The following is a 10,716-nucleotide window of genomic DNA, read 5'->3' on the forward strand; positions in this document are numbered from 1 at the left end:
ATAGGTTATTTTGTTTCTGCTTGTATATAGTAATGAAAGGGGAATTATATAAGTATGTGAACAAAACAAATAGAAAGGTGAAATGCAGTCTAAATATTTATACTTATATATGCCAGAAAACATAGGTTGAGGCTGAGCTGGAGTTAGAAACAGCTGAATTTCAGCCCCTAACCTTTCACTTTTGTGATATTGGTCAAATTATTTCACAGTTTCAAGATTCAATTTCCTCATCAGTAACACACTTCACGTGGAATGCGTGTAGCCACTTGGCACAGATCTCAACATAAACTCAGCATGTAGATTAGCTCTGATGATCATTAATTATAACTAATTAAATATAAGGAAGGAAAGAAAGGGTGTAGGATGGAAAGATAGAGAAATGGGTGGATATATGGGTAATACAAGAAGGAAAGGAGGGGGAGGTAAGGGGAGGAAAAGATAGAAGAAAGAAAGGAAATGAATTAGGGAAGGAGAGGAAATAATTTATTAGAGCAAAATTATTATGTTTTTGTTTGTCTTCTAATTTTGATTCTCTGGAGATAAGTTATACATTGAATAAATAGATGGTATATTAACTGAGTATTCTTTTTCTGAAATATAATTCTTGCAAGGAAACAGTCAAATAAATATTGAGAGATTTCAGATATGCATGTCTAAAATTTAGCGAATATAGAGGTTGGCCACTGTTGTATCCTGTACATCAGCTTCTTTTAGAGGCTTTTAAGTTAAATTCACTTGTAAAAGAATTCAAGTAATTTATAATAGCCAGTTGAAATGTCAACTAGAACCTGAAATTAAGATTTATTTATGCACTAGTGCCAAACCTGTTGAAATACAATGTCCTAAGAAAGTGTCATTTGGGATACTAATGTTATTAATGGTAGATTGGAAATGGGTGAAGCAGATGTGATGTGAACTTGCTAATTCATTTTATTTAAAATATAATTTGAAAAATTATAGTTTTCCTTTTTAAATATACTTTTATACATTTCATTTTTGCTTTTATATTTAATATTTCATTCAGAAAGTCTAGAATATGTTTTATATACATTGTTTAAGGACTATGGGTTTTAGGAAAACTTGTTTAACACAAATCCAAGTCACAAAAATTTATATAACCACAAAATATTTCTCCATTGAAGTTTACCATAAACAAGGCAATAAGTAAACAGCAACTTGAGATGAAATATTTGCAACTCACATCACAAAAGGATGTTAATTTTCTCAATGTTTAAAGAACTGCAAATCAGTGAGAAAAATTCTTGGAATATAACAGATAAAAAGAACCAAGCATAAGATAGTAAGCAAAAAATATATAAATGGCTTTTATTTTTAAAATGTGTAGCCTCATTTATATGAGTAATATCAGTTAAAGCTGCAATATAATTTCCTACTTTCCAGATTAGGAAAGGATTACTCTTTATAATAAACTACAGTATTGGGAAATTCTAAGGGAAACATATATTGTCATACAATGTAAAATGCAAGTAAAATTGAGCTGGTTTATAAGAAATACAACTGTCAATAGCATTTAGAATAAAATCATATATGTCACCTTTGACCTGGCAATGTTTCTCTTAGCTTTTTCTTTTTGTCTCCCAAGAAATGGATCTACTGACATAAAGAGCAAGTGATCCATTTACAACAATTCTCACTGCAGAGTTTTGGTAATAGAAAAGGACTGGACATTCAATATCACAGTAATCCAAATCTATGTCCGACCAGTAATGCTGAAGAAGCAGAAGTTGAACAGTTCTATGAAGACCTACAAGACATTTGAGAACTAACACCTACAAAAGATGTCCTTTTCATTGTGGGGGACTAGCAAAAGTAGGAAGTCAGAAAACACCTGGAGTAACAGGCAAATTTGGCCTTGGAGTATAGAATGAAGCATGCAAAGGCTAATAGAGTTTTGCCAAGAGAATGCACCAATCATAGCAAACACCCTCTTCCAACAACAGAAGACTCTACACGTGGACATCACCAGATGGTCAACACTGAAATCAGATTGATTATATTCTTTGCAGCCAAAGATGGAGAAGCTCTATACAGACAGCAAAAACAAGACTGGGAGCTGACTGTGGCTCAGATCATGAACTCCTTATTGCCAAATTCAGACTTAAATTGAAGAAAGTAGGGATAACCACTAGACCATTCAGGTATGACCTAAATCAAATCCCTTATGATTATACAGTAGAAGTGAGAAATAGATTTAAGGGACTAGAACTGATAGAGTGCCTGATGAACTATTTATGGAGGTTCATGACATTGTACAGGAGACAGGGATCAAGACCATCCCCAAGAAAAAGAAAAGCAAAAAAGCAAAATGGCTGTCTGAGGAGGCCTTACAAAGAGCTGTGAAAAGAAGAGCAGCAAAAAGCAGAGGAGAAAAGGAAAGATATTCCCATTTGAATGCAGAGTTCCAAAGAACAGCAAGAAGAGATAAAAAAGCCTTCCTCAGGGATCAGTGCAAAGAAATAGAGGAAAACAACAGAATGGGAAAGACTAGAGATCTCTTCAAGAAAATTAGAGATACCAAGGGAATGTTTCATGCAAAGATGAGCGCAATAAAGGGCAGAAATGATATGGACCTATCTGAAGCAGAAGACATTAAGAAGAGGTAGCAAGAATACACAGAAGAACTACACAAAAAAGATCTTCATGACCCAGATAATCATGATGGTGTGACCACTCACCTAGAGCCAGACATCCTGGAATGTGAAGTCAAGTGGGCCTTAGGAAGCATCACTACGAACAAAGCTGGTAGAAGTGATGGAATTCCAGTCGAGCTATTTCAAAGCCTAAAAGGTGATGCTGTGAAAGTGCTGCACTCAGTATATCAGCAAATTTGGAAAATCCAGCCGTGGTCACAGGACTAGAAAAGGTCAGTTTTCATTCTGATTCCAAAGAAAGGCAATCCCAAAGAATGCTCAAACTACTGCACAGTTGCACTCATCTCACACGCTAGTAAAGTGATGCTCAAAGTTCTCCAAACCAGGCTTCAGCACTACGTGAAGCATGAACTTCCAGTTGTTCAAGCTGGTTTTAGAAAAGGCAGAGGACCAGGGATCAAATTGCCAACATCCACTGGATCATCGGAAAAGCAAGAGAGTTTCAGAAAAACATCTATCTCTGCTTTATTGACTTTGCCAAAGCCTTTGACTGTGTGGATCACAATAAACTGTGGAAAATTCTTCAAAATATGGGAATGCCAGACCACCTGACCTGCTTCTTGAGAAACCTGTATGCAGGTCAGGAAGCAACAGTTAGAACTGGACATGGAACAACAGATTGTTTCCAAATAGGAAAAGGAGTACGTCAAGGCTGTATATTGTCACCCTGCTTATTTAACTTATAAACAGAGTACATCATGAGAAATGCTGGGCTGGTTGAAGCACAAGCTGGAATCAAGATTGCTGCGAGAAATATCAATAATCTCTGATATGCAGATGATACCACCTTTATGGCAGAAAGCAAATAAGAATTAAAACATCTCTCAATGAAAGCGAAAGAGGAGAGTGAAAAAGTTGGCTTAAAGTTCAACATTCAAAAAACAAAGATCATGACATCTGGTCCTATAACTTCATGGCAAATAGATGGGAAAATAGTGGAAACAGTGGCAGATTTTATTTTCTTGGGCTCCAAAATCACTGCAGATGGTGACTGCAGTCATGAAATTAAAAGATGCTGACTCCTTGGAAGGAAAGTTATGACCAACCTAGACAGCATATTAAAAAGCAGAGACATTAACATTACTTTGCCAACAAAGGTCCATCTAGTCAAGGCTATGGTTTTCCTAGTAGTCATGTATGGATATGAGAGTTGGACTGTGAAGAAAGCTGAGCGCCGAAGAATTGATGCTTTTGAACTGTGGTGTTGGAGAAGACTCTTGAGAGTCCCTTGGACTGCAAGGAGATGCAACCAGTCCATCCTCAAGGAAATCAGTCCTGGGTGTTCATTGGAAGGACTGATGCTGAAGCTGAAACTTCAATACTTTGGTCACCTGATGGGAAGTACTGACTCATTTGAAGAGACCCTGACTCTTGGAAGGATTGAAGGTGGAAGGAAAAGGTGTTGACAGAGGATGATATGGCATCACCATACTCAATGATGGCATCACCGACCTAACGGACATGAGTTTGAGTAAACCCCTGGTGTTGGTGATGGACAGGGAAGCCTGGTATGCTGCTTTCAATCGGGTTGCAAAGAGTTGGACATGACTGAGTGAGTGAACGGAACTGGACATAACCCAAATGTCCCTAACAAAGGAGTGCTGAATTAAATTATGGTAAATTCATGTAAATTAATACTATTAGCCATTAAGAAGTATAGACTGGGCTTAAATACCCCGAACAGAAAAATGTTGACATACAGTATATTCAAAAGATTAGCACAATGTATATACTGTGTAAAATTGTCATATATGCTTGTGTATTAGGTGCGGGGCTATGCAAGGCCTTGCCAGGTTCAGTGACTCATGAGGAAGATTCATAGGGCTCAGTATATAGTCATATTCATGGACATGATTTACTACAGCAAAAGGTATAAAGCAAATTCAGCAAAGGGTAAAAGGCACATGATGTAAAGTCTGGAGGAAAGTTAGTACAAACTTTCAAGAGCCCTGTCACCAGGAAGTCATGGATGAGACATTACTTTCTCCAGCTCCAAATTGTGGTAACAAATGTAGAGTGTAATCTCCCAGGGAAGCTCAATAGAGACTCAGTGCCCAGGGTTTTTATTGGGAGCTGGTCATTCTCAAGCACCAGCCAATGGCCAGCCTTGTAAGGAGTCTCTCTTAGGAGAGCAGTTACAGGCCTGCTATGTTAACTATTTTCTGCACAGTTTCTATGCAGACTCTCTCTGAAATAATAAAACTTAGTCAGTGACTTTGGTTTTTTTAGGAAGAATAATTGACTTGCTAAAGGACAGGAGGATATTTGATTAAATTTGCTCTCTTCAACATTTACCTTTTTCTGTCCTTTTTACTTTTATCACCAGGGAATGTGTTACATACTTGAAAAAAAGGGGAAGGTTAAAAAACTCGGGTGGAGAGGGAGGTGGGAGGGGGGATCGGGGTGGGGAATACATGTAAATCCATGGCTGATTCATGTCAATGCATGACAAAAACCACTACAATATTGTAAAGTAATTAGCATCCAAATAATAAAAATAAATGAAAAAAATAAAAAAATAAAAAACTCACTGAGTTGAGAGATATTTTGTTAGAATGACTTTTTTTTCTTTATTCTCTCTTAATTGTTTTTTCATTAACATTTTAATGTTTACTTCTCTCTCTCTCTCTCTCTCTATATATATATATATATATATTTTTTTTTTTTTTTTTGTTTTGCTATTCATGGGGTCACAAAGAGTCAGATATGACTGGGTGACTAAACAATAGCAACAAATATAATTTTTAGGCTTAGTAGGATGAGAAATCCAAGTGCAGGTAGTCTGTACATCAATCAAAATGGTTGTAGGGTAGATCAGTGTTTCTAAACTTTCTCATGTCCTGGCACACTTACAGAGTGACACTATCTCTACTGATACTGGATATACACATATAAAGCAACCAGCCTGTGGGCCTAGCCATATCCCCCTAGCTTTGAATTCAACAGGCTGTATTCTTTAGAATAAAGAGGCTCTGCTGATCTTCACACATTAAATAATCTCTGCTTTAATTTTTTTTTTTTTTACCACAAATAAGATCTTTTATTTGTCACCATTAAGAGTCTGCATTTTAAACCGATTCTTGGACTGGTGGCTCGTATCCATCAGCTCGTTCAACTTTAGCACCTGTCTCGTCCCCAGTAGCTTTCCCAGAACTACTACCTTCACCATGTAGCTCCATGAGTTTTCCCAATTCAAATTTGGTCTTCTTCAGCATTTTTACTTTTCTAATAAAGACATCATGGAGCAGATAAATAGATTGGCAAGCCTTTTCTATGTCTTTTTCCAGTGCTATCTGGAATCAATTTATTGACCACCTCTTTCAAGTCGTTTGTCTGCACCTCTTGGGTCATGATCTCCATCATCTTCTCATGGATCTGGCACACCTGCTGGTGCTAGGCGTGTAAGAGGTCTTCCGGATCTGATTATTGCGCTTTTTAGTAAAACCCACACAGAACAGACGAAGCAAGTAACCATCAGTAGTCTTGACATCAACGTGAGCTTCAATCATGGTCTGCCATTTTTTGACCATGGAGCACATTTTGTCACGGGTAAGATCCATACCACAAAAATTAGTCAGGCAGTTTTTGCCCTGAACATCCTCAGTAATTAGCTTGAATTTTCTAAATGCTACTTCATCATTCTGCAGATCAGCAAGACTCACTTCAAAAACACGACCTTTGAGGCCATCAGACGCTATTTTGGTTCCTTGAGTTCTCGTGACCAATGTTTTCCCAATATTCCTTATATTGCACATAGCTGGTGCTTTCACATCATGCCAATCTTTTTTAGAAAATGGGTCAACCACTTTCTTCTTGGCTCCCTTTTTGCCTCCTTTCTTAAGGCGCTTGTTCTTGCCGACCGCCATGGTGCCACTCAGAGAGCCAAAAGGCTGCTTTAATTTTTTTTAAGGCATTTATTTATTTATGGCTGTGCTGGGTCTTTGCTGTTGCACGTGGGCTTGCCCTATTTGTGGTGAGTGGAGACTACTCTGTGATGTGCAGGCTTCTCATTGCAATAGTTTCTCATGTTGGGGAGTGTGGGCTCTAGGTGTGTGGGTCTCAGTACTTGGAGTGCATGGGCTCAGTAGTTAGGGCTCATGGGCTTTAGAGCACTGGCTTAATAGTAGTGACATGTGGACTTAGTTGTCCCCCAGTAAGTGGGATCTTCCTAGGCCAGGAATTGAACCTGTGTCCCTGCATTGTCAGGTGAATTCTTTACCATTAAAAATGAGGGAAACCCTCTGCTTTTATCTTATATATTCTTCTCACTTTAAAGATTGCTTTCAGGTAGAGGGTTCTCTGGTGGCTCAGATGGGAAAGAATCTGTCTGCAATGAAGGAGATCCGGGTTTGAACCTTAGATCAGGAAGATCTCCTGGAGAAGGGAATGGCTATCCACTCCAGTATTCTTGCCTGGAGAATTCCATGGACAGAGGAACCTGGCAGGCTACAGTCCATGGGGTTGCAAAGAGTTGGACATGACTCAGCGACTTAACACTTTCACTTTATTTTTTCAGAAGTAAACACAGTACCCACTCAAGTTTGCGACTCCTAGATTTCTTGTATTGTCATCTCACCCCCCATTCTCCTGGAGACAGGATTCGCTTGCCTTTTCTCCAACCTTGCCTCCACTTTCCTACCCACAATATTTTGCTTAGGCTCCTATTATTTCCAGAAATATTCTTCCCTATCAAAATCCTCTGATGAATGTATATCTGTATATCTGTATATCTTTTTCAAGGTCTAAGTTAAATTATCTCTTCTCTAAAAATTCTTCTCTGAGTTACCTATTTACAATTAATTTCTTCCATCTCTAACTCCATTTGTTTCTACCTTTAATTATAGTACTTACCTTTTTGCGTCTTATCTAGTCACCTCCCCACCCAAGGTTTCAGTGGTTCTTAACCCTTCCCAGGCACTACAGAAGCCAGGGTGCTTCTCCAAACCTGGCATGGGATGCCAGGGCTCAGCCTCCCGATACTTTGGTTCAGGTGGTCATGTGAGGTAGGGCCCAGGTAATTTGAACCTGCATGTAGATTGAGCATCAGATTTTCAAGCCACTGCCTGTGTTATTTTAGCCATTTATTTGAGTATTTTAATAATTTAATTTGTTTGTAGGAGATGATTTGCAACTGACCATGTAGGGAAGATTGGTCAAATTTACTGTTTTGGGTAAGTGATGTTAAGTCTGTCTTTCTAAAATGACAGATCCATGTTCATCATTAGCAGTTTCTAGTTTATATCATCAGGGAGAAGAAAGGTTATTATTTAATTATTAATATTAGTTTTGACAGGTAAGTATGAATCTTTTCCAAGTAATTTCTGTGTCAGTGTATTTATATTCAAGCTTTTATTTATGGTAGGAAAAACACAATTGTAGCTTACAGTAATGAAGTTGGAATTTCATTTGTCAGAGGAATGTTTTTATCCTTTTAATTTATCAAGATTATGAAGATGCAAATTTTAAAAACCTAGTTGTTGCATTTAGATTGTAAAGATTAGTGTTTAAGGATTTCTTCTGCATGATAAAAGGATAATAAGATATTTCTTTAAAATTTGATATGAAAATTTTGGGGGGGCATGATATGAAAATTTCTCTAAGTACCAAACATAAATGAATTGTGATGTCTTTGTATTGTATTATCTTAATTCCCCAGAATTCTCATCGCTATGGTTTTTGATTGTTGTTTAGTCACTAAGTCATGTCTGACTCTGTGTGACCCCATGGATTCTAGCCCACCAGGCTCTTTTGTCCATTGGATTCTCCAGGCAAGAATACTGGACTGGGTTGCCATTTTCTTCTCTGGGGGATCTTTGATTAGCTCTGACCAAAAAAAAAAAAAAAAAAAAAAACATTTTGTGGGTGATTTTTGGGAAGCAGGTATGAAGCAGCAGCTTTAATTTTTATGTTCTGAACCTCATTCAGGGAGGTAGGCATGCTGCTGCTGATGGGGCTTGCACTGTGGGAGTGGGGCAGCATCTAGACCAGCCCCTTTCCCAGTTCCTAGTGGAGCTCCTTCAGCTTACGCATCTCTGGGCAAGTTCACATGAGCTCTGTGGTTAAATACTGCCAGCTATTCCTGCCAGTTTCTGCTTCCCATGAGGTGGGAGATACTGCGAGGCAGAAGCGATTCTAGTTTATTCCCGTAGTTTACATATTCTCCTTGTTCTTTTCCACACCCAGCCTGCCGTCCAAACTGCCTGACCTGTAGTGACTTCGGGCTCAGCAATAGATGCTGAGTCAGGGTGCACAGAGAGAACCCCTTAGCTTCTGCACACGCGCAGACCTCTTTCCTCTAACAAACCAAGTTTCCAATCAAGGGTCACATAGGTGCTTGGTTATGCCTCCTTAGTCTCTTTTACTCTAGAACAGTCCTCTAAATTTTTCTTCCCCCAAAGGCACTGGCTTTTTGAAGAAATAAGTTCAGCTGCATTTTGCCTCCTGAATTTGCCTATTTTTCCCCATGGGGTTCTTCTATTCACTGTATTTATTATATATTGAACATGAAGTCTATGGCTTAATTCAATTCAGTTTAAAGGTTTTATGTAGAAATGCTTCCAAGGCAGAGCATGTTTTTCTTTTGTATCACATCAGAAGAGACCTGATGTCATGTGCTCCCTAACTGTTAGTGATGCTACATTTAGCCGCCAGAAGATAGTGACTACCACGTCACTTCCCTCTCTAGGTAGGTTCTTCTCTTCGTAATTAGCAGGTTACTGGTAAAATGATACTTTTTCTCCCTGTGAATATCCTGTACAGCTTTTATCTAATGCTGTTAGCATCCGTTGATGACTCTTGCTTAGTTAGATTATTTCACTGGGTGTCACAGATAGTGATTTTCTAATTGTATCCTTTCTTCAATATTTATTAGTTTGTATTCTGCTTTTTAAATAGATTTCCCTTTTTGAGAGATTTATGATCACTATAAAAATTTCTTTTGTTAATGTTAGAAATTGCATAACAGCAAGGAACAGTGATCAATTGTTCAATTGTGTCTTTAATCTGCTTACCTCTCATGTACAGTATTACATAGACTAGATGTGAGATTTATGAGGGGAGCAAAAATACATTTCTAAAGTGATGCCTAGGTAGATGAGTATTCACATGAAGACTAAGCTTTAGAGAGAGATTTATTGGACAGTTTTGAATGCTGAAATATTATTATATAAAATTCCAAAGAGCCTGAGCTATGGTTTTCTTTGAATATTTTAAAATCTATCTGTCATAACAGCCCTAGAGAGACATACTATAGAGCTATTGTGTTCTTTCTTGATTGATACCTAGGTATCTAAAGACTTTCTTTGAGATGAATAGAACTTAACATATGCAGAATAGTTGTAGAATATTTATTTTGAGGGTTTCTTGAGTTCTAGTGAAATATGTCAAAAGAAATATATCAACATGACTGTCATTAAGTCTATCAGGTCTATCTATCAGATGGAAACGAGTACAGCTCTAAGCTGTATCATTTGGGGAACCATTGGGCAATATGGAACAGCTGAGAATGTCTTTTGAAATTTTAATATGATGGAATCCTAAACACGTTAATGAGTTTCTTTTTAATCCTTGAGCCACTGCCTTGAAAGATATCCTAATAAAAGTTACTTTATGAACATAAGTATATATAATTGAGTTATTTTTATGCCTCATTCTAGAATATTCAAGAATCAAAAAATAATTGTCATGAATCATGTAGAAAGGGTTAAGACTATCTGATGATTTTTCAAAATCAAATCTGAAGATGAATTTTTTAAAACAACAGTGATGATATTTTAAAGAGAAATGCAGTTAGAAATGCATCTATAACATTTAATTTAATACATAAAACAAACATTAGGTGTATACATTGATCCTAAACTTTTTAATCTATAATTCCAAGTATGTTTAAAGTTGGGTAATTATACTGATGCAACTTATGATAGAAAACTAGAAGATAAAGACAAAAGAGATTACACAGGAGATAGAGTTAAGACTGATCTCTAAGAGTCAAAAAAGTATGGTTTTCTTAAGGTCAACCCATCAGTGAAGGTTGTCTATCCAACTT

At 37.4% G+C, this 10,716-nt stretch overlaps 1 pseudogene; it reads right to left on the reverse strand.

The window, feature by feature from the left end:
- Nucleotides 1-5,676: 5,676 nt before the first annotated feature.
- Nucleotides 5,677-6,538, reverse strand: LOC133047996 (small ribosomal subunit protein eS1-like; annotated as a pseudogene).
- Between the last annotated feature and the right edge of the window lie 4,178 nt (nt 6,539-10,716).

Source organism: Dama dama, chromosome 28, assembly GCF_033118175.1.
Source record: "Dama dama isolate Ldn47 chromosome 28, ASM3311817v1, whole genome shotgun sequence".
Classification (NCBI taxonomy): Eukaryota; Metazoa; Chordata; class Mammalia; order Artiodactyla; family Cervidae; genus Dama; species Dama dama.